Here is a 15,667-nt window from a genome sequence, read left to right as displayed (position 1 = left end):
GGGTCCCCTCGGATCCTTAAAAAGTCTTGAAAAGCACTGAAATCATCAATGTTATAGTAAGGCTTTTCTTTGTATTAAAATGTCCTTAATCAAGTTTTCAAAAGTTTTAAAAATGCAAAGACATGGGAAGTAGGATTTTATGCAAGGTTTTTTTTTTCCTCGACATTACATTGAAAAATTTCAAGAGAAATGGTAAAAATCAATTTAAAAAATTGTTTCCAAATGACTTGCACATTAAAGTCATGCAGTTAAGGATGAAGGAAATAGCAACGACAAGTATTTTTCTTTTGGGTTAGATGCTCAGAGCAGAGGAACCACTGCTAATTTGTCACTGTACCCTGGATGACATTGGGGAGTTCAAATTCAATGAAAATTGGCTATTTAATCAAGATTTTGCTATTTAAAAAAAGCAGTGAATACGAAGTTCGGTGTATTTTATGTGAAACATTTTTCAAACTCATCTCGATTACAATCAAGGAAGTAAAATCCCTTATGCAGAGTGAAAAGCATTAAAGGGGCAAGGAAACTTGCCAATCCAGGTGTTGTCTCCACCAAAAGACACACACACAGAAAAAAAAGAAATCATGTCTGACGTTACAAGAATTTGAGCAAAATTTTCCTGTCCTGTGATTAATTCCAGCTTATGTTTTTTGCTTTCAGTTTTGGTTAGTCTAAAATTTGTCTTAAATTTAACTGCAAGTGAAATAAAAAAAAATAAAAGTCAGTCTTACTTGCCTTAAGATAAAAAAACAGTGCATAGTTGGATATCTTTTTAAAAGTCATTGAATTAATGTTATCTTTGTCAAGTCAGCTCATTCAGTAATGTCTGTCAAAAACATCAGTCTGAAGTTTGCCAACATTAGCCACAATGCTACTGGTCATACCACACTAAGAAAGTAATACCCCTTAGTTGATTAAACTGAGCAAGAACGCATGTTGTTTCTAATGAATTACAGGTTAAACTTCTGAAAGGAATGTGTTGTGTATTCTTTTACATGTAGCAAAGTCTTCCTTTAAGTAATATATTAGCATTTAAAATGAGCAATTTGACAAATGTAGTTTTTTTTCTTCTTTGTGACAAAAGAAAAAGCCTGCTTCATTTCCTGATCTGCTGTTAGCTTTGCAGGACCAAGCAGACACGAAATGATGAATGTGTGTCCAGTTGTGGTCATCTCTCATAGGCCAATGGCTCTTGCTGAGATCAAATGGGAGCCCAGCCAGCGTCCAGCAGCCTGGCCCTTACAACACCACCTCCCCCAAAAGCCTCTACCCCCTATGGTCGGCAAGGGCACTGAGGGCCGCTCAGAGACAGCTGAGAAAACCAGACACACTCGAGTTCAGCCTTTGAACGCCGGTGTGACAGTAAAGGGCCTGAAAATCTGCGCTCTCTCCTGGAATGATATATGCTTGGCTGCCCCGGGAGTGTGCAGCTCCTATGTACACATGAAGAGGGAATGCACACATTTATGCTGGAGCCAACACTGATGATGGCGTGCGGACATAGAGACACAGGCTAGCTGGTCCACACACACACACACACACACACACACACACACACACACACACACACAGTAACATAAACACCCTGTCAGAGTCAGCTGTACACTCATGTACCCTGCTTCTCGTTCAGTGACAACTCTCTCTGAGATAGTGGCACACCAGACCCTCCTGAGGATGATTAACTACCGCACATAAAGCATACCATGCAAGGCGGCTACTGGCTATTCATATCAACTCATCTTCCTAAAGGACAAGTCAGCCTTGTGGCCTCGCCGCTGCCAACGACTGGCACGCCCTCCGCTAGCCTGCCCAAAGGCTATCAGGGTTACGCATAATGGATAGTGGCAGTGGATTCATGTGCTTTTTTTGGAATTTGTGCCTGCATTACCACAAAGTGTCAAGTCAGGCGGATTGGCTTATGACACGTCCCCTTAAAACGCTTCTGATGTCCTGAACAATGGCGTCTTTGTAGAGGAATCCACTGAAGGCTTGTTCCATCAAGAGCCTGTTTATCTCCATGGAATTTTTTTTTCCTCCTGAAGATGTAGCGTGTTATCTCCTTATACATGACAGTTAAAGCCCTCAAACCCAGATAACCTGTCTTCAGATGAGAGAAGGGGGGGACGAACAAGAAACACTGTCTTGTTCTATTCCCATCTATTGACTTGCAAATGAGACCAAAATAACCTGCAAAAATGTGGCCTTGTTTGAGAGCGGCTTGGGTTTCACATGGGAGATAGCTAACTATAGGCAGGTTCAGTCAGGAGCCAGGAGAGACTCCAACTTCACAGCCCCACATTTTATCAGGCACAGACTCACTCATGCACTACATTTGTTAGAAAGATGTTTGCTTTCACATGTTGGCTAAGTCTCCGCAAGGATGTATCATGCAGCCAAACCTGACTCACAGGAATGTCAGGCTTGAACTTAGGCCAGGCCCGCAAAGAGGAATAAAGGAGGTACACAGCTCGATGTGAGGCAAAGGGGCTTTCTGATACAACCACATGTGTTTGCATGCTAATTTTTCCTTTATATGTCATGCAGTTCATTTCCTCCAACCTTGCCCAGAACGCTTCCTTAACTTTTTGAATGACAGAAGCACTGAGCCAACTAACTTCACCATATTGACTTGCCAACCATGGGTGGATTATGAGACAATGTGCCCCTGTGCACAGACATGTAAAAGGCCCCGCCACCTCTCCTACACTGCACTGAAAATACGCATACAGACTTTGTGATAATTCAATTTTTTTTTGTAGTCATTTTATTTCTCTTCAAAGTCATTTTTTGTCTTTTTTGGTTGTTTTGTGTCTCCTTGTCCTTTTGCATCACTTTGAGGTTGATTGTTTTAGGGTAATATTATCTTTTTTGGTCACTTTGTGTGTCTTCTAAGTAATTTTGTGTGTCATTTTGGTTGTTTCACCCCTTTATATAGTTAATTTGTGTCTCTTTGTAGTATTAGTGAGTCTCTCACGACTAAATTTGTAGCACGCGCGCGGGGGGTATTGTGTCTTTTTTGCTCTTTATATGTGTCTTTGCAGTAATCGTGAGTCTCTTTTTGGTCATTCTGTGTCTCCTTTTTGTCATGTCTCTTTGCGGTTGTTTTGCTCATTTTGTAGATATTTTATGTCTCTATGCAGTTCCTATGCATCTCTTTGTGGTCTTTTATTGTCTCTTTCTGGTTGGTAAGTGTTAATTTGAGTGACATTTTGCAGGTGAAGGGCCCCCCCTGACACTTTAAGCCTGTGCCCAGTAGTCCTGTTTAAAAATCCATTCATGTTTCTAACTCACTGACTCATCACTTGTGCTGGCTTTTTAAGTACCTCTCCCAACAAGGGATGTATGGTTTGTGAGCTTAGTTTTTCATCTCCCCCTTCTCACTGCTCCACTCCCCCTGCCCTGCCCTCCTCCCACACTGGCCAGACCCCTGCAGTCCTGAATGTTTAACAGCCCCTTGCTCTTTTGTAAAGGTGCTTGTTAACATGGCTTTGGAAGCTGCAGGCCTGCATATCTGACTGATCTGCCCACGGAGGGCCAGAGGGTGATGGGGGTGCTACAAAACTGAGACTAAAACAGGGTGACTGACATGTATGAAAATGTTAATTTGTCTTGTTCCACAAAGGAGATAAAATGAAAGTTGTGGCCGGTGAAAGAGGGAAGCTGGAACACTATGAATGAAGATTTTAAAACATCCCACAAGATATTTGGAATGAATGAAGTTGTTGTGCTCAAGAAAAAAAGTGCACAATGACTCTGATAGTACATATATTCCAAGAAGCTCTATATAACAGGAGCTCTGTGAGGAGGTGGGTGCAAACTTGATTCATTTAGGAAGAAAATAACCTTACATTTGTATTCACCCCAAAAACGCACTGCAGAGACTATGTGTGAACTATTGAGTGATGTTATTTATCACTTTCTGGAATACAAATTCACAGGACTTCCTACTATGGCTGACTAATAAATATAGCAGTCAATGACATTTTTAAAGAGTATCCAACAACACTTAAACCAGAGCCCCGACACTGGGGCATTGCATTAACAACCCTTGAGAGAGTGCACAGGGAAAATAAGCAGCTTCTGGTCTGAATTACTGTCTATATTCCTCTAGGAGGTGGATGATGGACATACACACAAGCCAACACAGTGCTCTCTGTCAGTTTGGACCGGCCCGACATGTTTAACTTGGCTCCTGCAAGCTCAGCAGCGCAGGACAGGCTCTACTTGAAGAGAAAAACAAGATTTTCTGTTCAAAATATGTGCTTACTTGAGCTTGAAGTCAAACAAATCTGTTTTTTATGTCAGAAGAGCTATGTCTGAACTTGTAGCATATCATTGCTCCCTGCTATCCCTGTATACACAAATATCTTCAAATGACAGCCTGTCAACTGTTGGCACTGTTGTTACATCCCTTTTGAAAAAAAAAGTCATCTAACAAACTAACATTGTCATGCCAGATAGGCAATATCTTTTTGTTAATCAGCATTCAAGGTTAAACTTGCAAGTGAATGATCCAATAAACCAACTGATCATCATTAAATCTATGGTGAAAAACTGAAGGGGATGTTCAGTCACGTCATTCCTGTCAGCAGAGGACTTGGTTCCAGTTAGCTTGAAGATGCAATGGTGAAAATGCTGCTTAAAGTCTGACGTTGGTTGATTGAAGACCAAACGAGAAGTTGAGTTTATGCAACACTGAGGTGCTACATGGCTTGGTCAACTCATTGAAGCCTCCTTTCAGGGCCAGGGGAGTGTTTTTCCAAGACCAAATGGATGGGAGTGACATCCCCACAGAGATCTACACTATGGAGACCACCTGCATGCGCCAGCCAGACTTTACTAAGACTCAACACACACACGTGCTGCTGTCACATAGACATCAAACACATCCAAGTCGATTCAGTTTGCAGCAAAGGGGACCTAAAATCAACTCTTTCACATCACCTCATGGGAGGGTAGATTTTGATCAGAACATGCATTAATCTCCATCTATTCATGCGATGTGCCGTATGTCTCGTGAATCATGCAGAACACAGGTCAATAATTAAACCACCCTCCTATTAAACTAAATAATCCAAGAGATTTCATGTATGTCTTAAATTTATAAATCTGTATCAGAGTCAAAGAAGCTTCTAAAAGACAGTTCATGATGAGTTATGCTGCAATACTTTAATATCCACTTATAAAAGTATTTTTTTCTTTAAGCCTCACTACAAAAAATGCTGTAAAAAACATCACATCTTCAGTCATTTCCCTGCTGACTTACCTCAGTTTAGGCCAACTCTCCTGAGGCGAGCAGGAAAAAAAAAGGATCTTATCACCACTATATCCAGTCCTAGATTCAACCTCAGCCTCTGGGTTCCATATCTATGCAAAAATCCTCCTCAAAGCTCTAAATCCAGCACAGAAGCAGTCAGCCTTCTCTACCAGAGCTGTCAGCACAGTAAGAGCCCATATCAAAGCTGAGACTGTAAAAAGTCAGGGAGATGTCTGTCTGAGTGTGTGGGAGAGAGTGTTTGAGAGGGGTGTGTGCGTGTGCGTGTACATGGAGGAGCTCAACCAGATGGTCATCCCACCCTTGTCTCTCTCACCCACCACTCCTCCTCCTCCTCCTCCTTCCTCCTCCCTTTCTACCCCAACCCAGCCCTCCTAACATCAGTGCCGGCCCCTTAACCTCAGAACAGCCAGTCATGGCGGGGAAAGGAAGAGCAAGGCGGCTCTGCACCGCTGACCCTCCCTTCAAACATATGCTTCCAAATGAGAACCACCGGTAGAGATTCAGCACACAGGAACTGCACTTTTAAGTAGCACATCAGTGATGGCAGAGATCATTTTACCACACTGACCGCCCCATCTCCACAACAGCATTCACATGACATTTTTCGTTCTCCTTCCCTATCAACGGCTCCAAGATGTGGGGAAGGTGGTGAACATTAGAGTCAGCCTTTGGTTTATGCAGTGGTTTTTCTCTCCTCTCTTGTGCACTAAAATGTCACTAAGTTACAGAGAGCTGTTTGCTAACTACGGCTTTATGATTACAGAGTGATTGTCAAATCCAGTGAACAAAAGACGCTTTATTTATCCTGTGATGAAATATTGCTTCCTAGCATCTACAACATCCTGGCTCAGCCCCAAATAACCCGTCCCTCTGGCTGAACATGATGTCAGCGAGTCTAAATGAGTTCAGCAATCAAGGCCTTTAATATGGGACACACAGAGGGCCTATACAAAGAAATCACTTCAACCACAAAGCTTGAAGTATCTGTTTAACACTGTCTGACTGAAGGTTAAAAATGCAATGTTGTTCAGCTCAACTTTGCTAAGTCCTGCAAAATGCACAATGTAGCTGTAGGCTACTATGGGAATCATAGTGTAGTCATACTGTTGCAGGAATGGGTACTAAAACCTGGAAATTTGTTTGCATTTCACTCCTGGTTCTCTTGTCCTGAGGTCAACGGGTTTTTTGGTTAGATACTTGAAATAAGGTCTGTGGTCAACACAAGCTTTTGCATTGTGTTCTATGACATAAAATACGTCAGAAAATCCAGAACTCCTGAATGTTGAAGTCTAAAAAAAGGCAGTTGCTAACAAGAGGCGAAATGAGACTACTGAGCGTCATCGAAATGTGCACGGCTTTACAGCCTGGCGAACACTGTCTATGACGTGGAAGAAGTGACTGTGTTGTAGTGTTTTTAGCTTTTTACTTCTGGAAATTGTAATTTTGCTTAACAAAATCACAAAAGTGGTGTTAATTTGTGAAGATTATTTTGCCCAAATGAAACATATCATACATGTTTGTCACAGAGCTTATTTTCTGCATTATTGCCTATTTTCCTTGTTTTTTTTCTATTACTGCCTTATACACAAACTAAACGATGTTCAGTTCCGATAGTAAACAATAAGTCCATTAACTAATTGGGCCATTGACAGAAAATAAATCTTATACAGTTTGATAATCAAATTATAATTTCAGTCATTTTTAAAGCAGAAATTCGGTGGTTCTCTTTTTTGAGATGTAATAATCTACTTTTCTTTGTCTTTTCATGACAGTAAAGTGAATATATTTCTGTTTTTCACTGTTGTTCAGACAAAACAAGCTATTTGAATATGGCACCTCAGAATCTGGAAACTTGTGTTGGGCATTTTTAGTTTCAGTCACAGTTTAGTTATATTCAAAACATGTCTTATGAAACTAAGTTTTAGAAAAAGTCTAAAGCAATCGTAACTACATGTCTAGTACTAACTAATAGCCAATCTTTCTGTTGCCTTCATCATTTGTAAATAGGACGGGAACTAAAAGCATACACGTGTTATGTTATAAAACCCACATGCACATATCCATCCTTCCAGTGAAACTCCCTGGGATGCAGTTGACCTCCGCCTCTCCTTCACCTCTGCAGAAAAGTCAGAACTTGAAAATCTTCCTGTGGTCTCAAAAAACAAAAGTGACCAGTTCAGGTCAAACTTCGGACAGTTGCACCTTTTGCATCATTTCACGGTTGTTTGGTTGTAATGTCAAAGTGTTACATTCTCCCAAAAGGACAAGTTTTATAGTGAACAGAATTGTGACTAAGAGAACTAAAAAGCTCTTCCTGTTCTACACAAAGTTTTGCAGCAGAGGGTTAACATACTTTGAGACAGTAAAACAAAGCCATAGCATGTTTTACTGCGGAGCAAGGAATCTATTAAACAGCTACAATTGCTTTCTTTATTAACATTTAGGGGCTGTTTAATTTTGTGGAGATGACGTCAGGATGTAATTCGGTGGACTCAAACACATGCGTGAAGCATTTACACTGCAGGGTTTTTTAAGTGGGGCTTATATAACAGAGTTCACAAAGTTCAGCTGAAATGCAGCAGAAGCAGGGAATCTTCAGATTGAATAAAATGGCATAAGCACTACAGAGGATTTGATTTGTGTGCACAATTCTGCCAATTTAAGACAAATCAACAGTATATCCAAAGCTATTTTACTGCAAAGTCCACAGTCTCTTTTAATGAGACAGCAGAATATCACTGTCTACATGCAAACTGGGGACACAACCTTCTAATAAACTTGTATTGTTTCATTAAAATATCGTCCAAAAAAAAGATCGGAAAAAAGATAGACACTCACTACTTGCTTAGCTCACCTCTTCATGACTGACAGCATGTGACTCCGCTCGCCTACACTCGTCACATTCACACCATCATGTGCTAAAATATCACAGTGTGGGCGGTGAATGCTGACCATCATTTTCCTCTCATTTAAATTAAAATTAATGCAGCCTAGACAGGATGAGGTCTTTTCTGATGAAATTAAAGTAAGTTATCCAAAACAGAAAAACTTGATTGATGATTGACATTCAGAGGTTTACAGACTAATATTAAGGCACCTGCTGTAGGTGTGTGAGTGTGTGGACAAAGCCATTGTAAGAGCCAAGGCCAGGGAGGAGAGGCACCCTTTCAGAGCAAACCTCAGGCCTTTGTGCTGGTCCAAATGAGTCTGCACCCTGCTCCACTGGCAATTCTTAGAGGGGAGGGCCAACACAGCATCCTGCCTTTGGGTGAGGACACTCATGAAATGCAGAGCTAAACTAATCTGAACAAGAGTTGCAGACAAATTTGTGCAGACTTTTGCAAAAAGAAAAAAGTTTTGGTACTAGACATATAGACAAGGCATAGGATGATACAAAAAAATCATGTCACGATTATCCTAACCAAAATAACTGTGACTTACGATATTATCCCGATAATAATCAAAATATGCTTAAAAGTCTTAAAATGCTACAAAGTATGCCTGACTTTACAATACATTTGGTTGAGAAACAAATATTTTTATTGTGTCACAGATAGGACATTTTTTGTGTACATCCTTTGTAGTGAAAAATTACAAAAAAAAAAAAACAATGAAAAAAGCCAATACTTGGTTAGGATATATTGTATTTTTGGAAAATGGTGCATTAGCCTGTTTTGGCTTTGCCTCTTTTAAAAGTGGTCCTACAGCAGTCTCTTAATGTGTTGCTGGACATGATTTTCATAATTATCCTGATAAAGTAAATTCAACACAGTTTACTTATTGTAGGTTTTTTGTTTGTTTGTTTGTTTGTTTTTTTTTTATCATAATACACAATAAAATCATATATTGTCCTATCCCTAGTGTAGACCAGTGGTTCTCAACCCCTAAAATGATACTCATTTGGTCACTGATACCCATTTGATAAGATTTCACTGCAGGGACCACTGAAAGGAGTTTTGGGTGGTAGATATCATCAAGACTAGAATTTTATAGTTTTACAGTTAAAGAAATAATTGTGAAGGAAGTGAAACCAGTGTTAAGAACAGTCATTCTTATGACTCTTACTCATATTGGACTCACTTCTCCAGTGGATTAAATCATAAAAATAAACTATTACTGATTTAATTGAAATCAACACCCACATAGATGAAGGTTACCTAAATTAATTTTATGATATTTTTCTTTTTTTAGCCAATTAGTGTGCAGGAACTTTGCAGATAATTGCAAATAATTTAGTCATATAGTATAGTCATATAATATATAGAGTTTTGCCCAATTGCCTTAAAATTAATCACCTTTTAATTCAATGATTTAAACAGTCACAATTGGGCTTAAGAGAGACACTTGCCTTTCCTTGAATGGTTTCTTCTGATTTTAAAGTTTCAGTTTTCTGAGAAAGTTAAAAATAAGTTTAAAGAAGCGATTCCAGATATCTGAAGTTCAACATCGTACACTGAAATGTGTGTAACCTTTATCGGAGTCTCATAGTTAAAGGTTGTTGGCTGCACAGTTCAAGGTTCGCCTCAGATGGTTGAATAATATAAAGTTGGACAAGTCATGCATCCCTGACCTTTGATCTTAGAGCACCAGATGACCCATAAATCTATAGCCCTGGGGCTTTATGGCCCATTCCCCTGTCATAGCCACAATGACCTGAACAGCACCTCACACCTGGTCTGCACCTTCTCAGTGCTGTAAAAAACGCCCTGTGCTAGCGGCGTGGCAGTCCATGACCAGCATGCCCTGACAATGACAGGACAGAGATGATGATCATCAGAACCAACGCCCGACGATAAAGCTGCATTCTTCTCTGGTCCAAACACGTTCTTGAAAGAAAGGGACCCATAAAACAAAGCATCTGGTCAAAGCTGAACACTGTATCTCACAGACTTTGTGTAAAGATGGAGCATTAATTTAAGTCTGAGATAACGTGTTTAAACGAGACAAATGTGAGTTCCCAGAAATGCCATAAACTGGGGTGCCAAAGAGGGCAAAGGGAAGGTCAGTCACTAACTCACCGTCATTGATGACCGTTGTTAAAAAACAGCTCTCACTGGTGTGTGAGCTACCTTAGAAAAGTAGGCATTCTCAAGGTTTAAATGACTTGCCAACGGGTATTAGCAGGACACAGGCCCAACAAAAGCCTCACTTATAAAGGCCAATAAAAGCCTATCACTCTACTGTAACAACAATCCTTTTTTACGCCTTGAAAGAGGGAGGGAAAGGTCAACTGGTGGAGCAGTCAGCGCATTGATATTGACTTAGCTAGATTGGTGCTGACCAACTCAGGTCAGACTGTGGGCTTGTTAGCCCTATAACCCGCACATAACCCCTTTTACTGTTTCACTCTGACACGTCGGAGGCAGCTGAGGGCAAAACTTAGATCTAAGCTTCTGACAAGAGACTTTTATGGAAATTAAAAGACAGATATCTACTCACTTGACCTCAATAAAATCACGTTTCTCAAGAGCGCTGAGTAGGAAAAAATCCAAATGAAAAACTCATTGGACTACTCCTGAACTTTTCAACTCTGACTGAAAATCTAATTTTCTGACTTCCCAAACAGCAACAAAAAAGGTCACAGTGTTTAAATCCTCAGCTGTCTGCATCTGATTATTAAATTATGGTATGTAATGCTGTTGGATAAAACCAACAACATAATACTTGTTGAGTCAATGATGTCACTTTGGTCCTGATTTCATGGAAGAAATCTATGAACGATATTAACTTATCTACTCATTTATTGAATTTGCTGTAACCCTGTTGCTTCATGCATGATGTAATGCTGTCCAGTTTCCATGAAGCAACCTGTAATACATAACACACCTATGCTGAATAAAGCCCGGTGTCAGCACACTAGTTGTGTCTCTTTGCTTTATCAAAAAGCACAATGCTCTCTAACTGCTTTGCCAAACATTGCAGAGATGTACCATTGGGACGGCTCATATTTCACCCTCAATTTGACACCCTCTCACCTAGTTGTAAAGGCGGACCTCATTGTGAACAATGGGAAGTGGAGCGACAGAGCTCCTGGGGCTGTTAAAGGGAGGAAGCCCCTTTATTTGAGGACACTATAATTCAACAAAAGCCTGTGGCTGTCTACACACAGTGCGGACTGAGGATGAATGGGCTGCTCTTACACTACTCACGGCACTGACAAAAGCACTGGATCAGCAAAGTCTGTCATGTGTGGTCTCTGTGGACCAACTAAGAATATAGACATACAATTACAAAACAGCCCCATTAACACCTTAAACCAGTGTGTTCACCATCATTTTTTAATTCTTCAAGAAACTTAACATTTTCCACATGACCAGGAGAGCTTACGTTTTCCACGCCTTCATGTGAAAAAAGGTTTGATCACTCTGGCTGAAACAGAACCCTGTCAACGTCCAGGTTCAACACTTTCAACCTTCAAGACTTCACTAAATTTTTAGCTTATGACCTCACACTTTAAAACTCACACCCCACTTTTACTTCACACATCTGGGTGTTGCTCCTCACCTTTCCTTGAAGTTCAACACTATATCCTTCATAGCAAGAAAACTATTTCCTGTGTGTTTCCAGCCCCGGGCTCAAACAGACACATGAATGAGACCGCTGTAACAAAACAGGCAAAACTCTGGCATGACGAGCAAGTTGATGTAGAAGGAGAGGATGCTGATTTTTTTTAAAGGGAGGGAAAGTTGGCAATTCCAACACGTGGAAGCATTTTCCTCAGCCACACAGCTTCAAAAGGCAAACCGTGGAATCCAACAATACTCCGAAACAGTTAAGAGCTGCTCAGTCAGGATCCCACTAATGATTAACATTCCTGGAGAAACACTCCGTTACAGTCTTTTTAGAGCGTTCTAATTAAACACATGCTCCAGTGCCACAGCACAGAGGGAACTCTGACGACTGAGAGCGGGGATGCTTCTTTCCAGCACTGCTTAATTGGACACAATTTAAGTCATTAAGGTGGTAGTAAAAACAGCAGAGAGAGCAAAGGAGAGGCCAAATGATCTCTGCTGTAAGGCTCCCTGTTGCTCTGATGTTGTTGACCCTTTAACCCCCTCACGTGACTCACTTCAAATTCAAATCCAGACCTGCTCTCATTATGAGATGTCCAACTGAAGGTGCAGTCTTGTTTGACTTTGAGAATGTATTGATGTTGGTTGTAATTTGCGTGTCTGCTGTATTTGCCTTTCTGAAGAGGACAAAGGTTATACGTGTTTGGAGGTCTTACATCTTGGGAGGCAACATATAACTGATGATCTGTGCATCTGTTTTCCACATTGACACGCCTTTCTCTGTCGTTTGTGGCTTTGACGTATATTTTTTGACACTTGTGATATATTGTCAGTGGGTGAACTGGTGATAGATGATGTTTTTGCAGCCAGAAGTAAGTAATTCACAGGGGTGTTTTTGGGATTAAAGGACACTCAAGGGTTCAGGCAGTTGAGTCCTGTCATGTCCTGTCACTCAAACTCAATACATTGTCAGTCAAGGTCAGAGCAAGACAACAGTAAACAGAGGGCCACACAACCAAAGCAAGGATCAAACAGAGACTGGACTGAAAACCAGGGCTTAAATGCAAACTACACTGACGAGGGGATTAAGTGCAGGTGGAGAAAAAGGTGGAGATGTTCAGGCGAGGGGAATAAGATGATGAGGCAGAAGAACAGGCAGAGAGATGATTAGGAAAAATCTCAGCTGCAGGTAGGGACTAATGAGGCTGATGCAGGACAGGTGTGTAGCTGGGTAAATGCAGCACAAGAACACAGGAGGGGAAGAACACAGTAAACTGAAACCCAAAAACAGAGAAAACATAACCTTCTTAATAATAAACCCACTGAGTGAAAGCATAGACAAAGCAAAGCAGGTCTGGAAAAGCAAAAACACATATAAGAAACCTAAGTGAATCTTTCACAGACGCTAAGTTCAGTCTTTCCAAACGTCTGAAGGCATTAGGTCATATTTTTTTAAAATAAACAATCTCTGTTTGGTGCTTTTTTCAAATACACTCTGCATGTTATTGCAATAATAGTAAATATGTATGTGTATATATATATATATATGTATATATATATACATACATACATACATTTGCCAAGGGTAATCAGTTTATTTTCATAGTGAATTATGAATTGAGTATCACTGATACCTATTGCTTGTTGACATCAGATCTTGCAATACCCATTGTTTTACAAGTTGACAGAATTCACTGCTTAGGTTTGTATCGTAACAAACCCTGGAAGTCAGAATCTGTGTTTTTCAAACTGTCATCAGTACACTGGAGTTCCCCAAGCGTAACACTCAGCATGGTGTTTATTTGCTATTTGGCTCATGTTATGTCTTCAGCCCATACACTATGCAATTCTGTGCTGTTCCAGACAAAAGATGACCAATGTGAAAGAAACATAGCAATATCTTTGGTCGTGGCTCTAAAACAGTGGTCCTACGTCGCACAGTGAGAGAGGTTCAAGGATTCCTACAGTGTCAGAAATTTGGGATGACCATCAAACTGTGTGACTGCTGTTACGACTTACATCTACTAACCACCCAACAGAAATGACATGACGCACTGATCAGCATGACTAGTGAAAGTTAAATGCTGGTAGATGCTAATAAATACTTTGAGCTCTCATTGCAAAATTGGCATTCATAGTTGGCCTCTTTCCCCAACCACAACTGCAAATGCCACTATAGCAAGGTCTCAGTTCATGTTTTGTTTACATTTTTTTCTTACCACTATAGTGGTGTAGACAGATGACGCACACTGATGAAGTTTTGTTCTTGTTGCAAGTTTAGCATGGGATGGAGTATGGAAAGCCTGCCTGTGATATTGATAATATGTGTGTGAGCTGAGTGTGCATGTTATGCACTGTATGTGTGTGTAAGATCCAATCTGACGCCCCTTGGAGGCCTCACTCAGTTTAGCAGATATACAGGCCAGACATGGGGTCATTAGTGCCAGGGATCTATATGTGTGTGAGTGTATGCCTGTGTGTGTATATTGGCACAATGTACTGTATGTGCACAGTGGAAAAAAGGACAACTGGCTGCCTTATCACCCCCAATTAAGGATAGCAGTCCTCCAGGGCAGAGCTTATTCTTAGAAACCTCACATGTAATACGCCCGTTTCTGTCAGCATCAGGGTGTTATTTTTGGAGCTGCTAATACTGAGGTCACTAATGACACCAAACCGTTTTCAGCATCATGGACCAGCATAAAGGAACATGTGACAGAGTGGGCACTCACACACAAACACAAAAAAACCCTTTCTATAAAATCTGAGGTGCCTTTTTCTCAACTTTTTTATTCCTTTCCAACATCATGAAACTTTCTTTCTGAACGGTCAAGTGTGTGTGTTTGGACTGGACACACACACACACACACACACACACACACACACACACACACACACACAGATGTACACATCTGGTGAGCCACTGCTCTTGTTTTCTTTGGGAGCCCAGCCTCTAACAGGAAGACAGTGCGAGTATAGCAAACAAAAGCCCGGCTCTTTGAACCGGCCTCTCACTAGGAGCTGCCGTCAGGTTGTTGTGGCCAAACGAACTGTTTCTGTGTCAGCTCACTGGGTTCATTGTGGGCCTCAGGCTGCTGCTCTGCAAGACATGTCCTCAGTTGGCCTTTGTCAATATTGACCCATCTGTATGTCATCCTACAACATCGACCTTTTCTCTGATGCATTTCCAACTGATACAATGTATTCCCTCTGTGTAACGGGATCAATTATAAGTGAGGTTGTAAAGCATCAAACTCTAAATGTAACTCCTGCGATAGTAAAGCTGTCAAAATCTGAAAGTTGAGTAAGAATAGAGGTTGGAGAACACATTTCATAGTCATTGGACTTGAAATGCTGTAAACCAATTTAAGTGACAAATGCATTTCAATCTAACATTTCAATACAATGTTTGGTAAAAAAAAAGAAAATAAATAATGAAGACAAAAGTAACGCTGTGAGTAAAAACCTGACAGGAAGTCATTCAAAATTAGACTTCCTGAATTAAGGTGGGAGACAGACACACAGAGAGAACATTTTTAGACTGAAATAATGTAGCCTTAGTCAGTAATGGTTCAATGTACCTACTGTATGTACCTGTGTCTCTTCATGTACAAAAGTGGCAACATACCTTGTCTGAAGTGGGCATTGTTTTCATTATTTAATCTCTTGATTATTATCTTGATTTATCAATTAGTTGTTTGGTCTATAAAATGTCATAAAATGCTAAAAAAAAAAAATGATGATGATCAGTGTTTCCCAAAAGTCTAAGATGATGCCCTCAAATGTCTTGTTTTGTTCACAACCCAAATATATTCATTTAACTGTCACAAGAGGAGTAAAAAAAAATAAGAAGCTGGAATCAGACAGTTTTGACCTT

At 40.4% G+C, this 15,667-nt stretch overlaps 1 protein-coding gene across 4 annotated transcripts in view; it reads right to left on the bottom strand.

The window, feature by feature from the left end:
- Window positions 1–15,667, bottom strand: part of prickle1a (prickle homolog 1a) — a 102,082-nt gene that overhangs the window by 10,038 nt on the left and 76,377 nt on the right. The window contains exon 1 of one of the 4 annotated variants that reach the window (XM_088080365.1): window positions 5,267–5,497. The exons of the other annotated variants lie outside the window; for them this stretch is intronic. The gene's annotated coding sequence lies outside the window, so the exon portion shown is untranslated. Of the gene's footprint in view, window positions 1–5,266; window positions 5,498–15,667 lie in introns of those variants that run through there. 4 annotated transcript variants of the gene reach the window in all.

Source organism: Plectropomus leopardus, chromosome 7 (genome assembly GCF_026936395.1).
Source record: "Plectropomus leopardus strain MGB_pleo_1.0 chromosome 7, ASM2693639v1, whole genome shotgun sequence".
NCBI classification, from domain to species: Eukaryota; Metazoa; Chordata; class Actinopteri; order Perciformes; family Serranidae; genus Plectropomus; species Plectropomus leopardus.
Note: the sequence above shows the minus strand (reverse complement) of the source record. Positions and strands in the feature narration are given on the sequence as shown.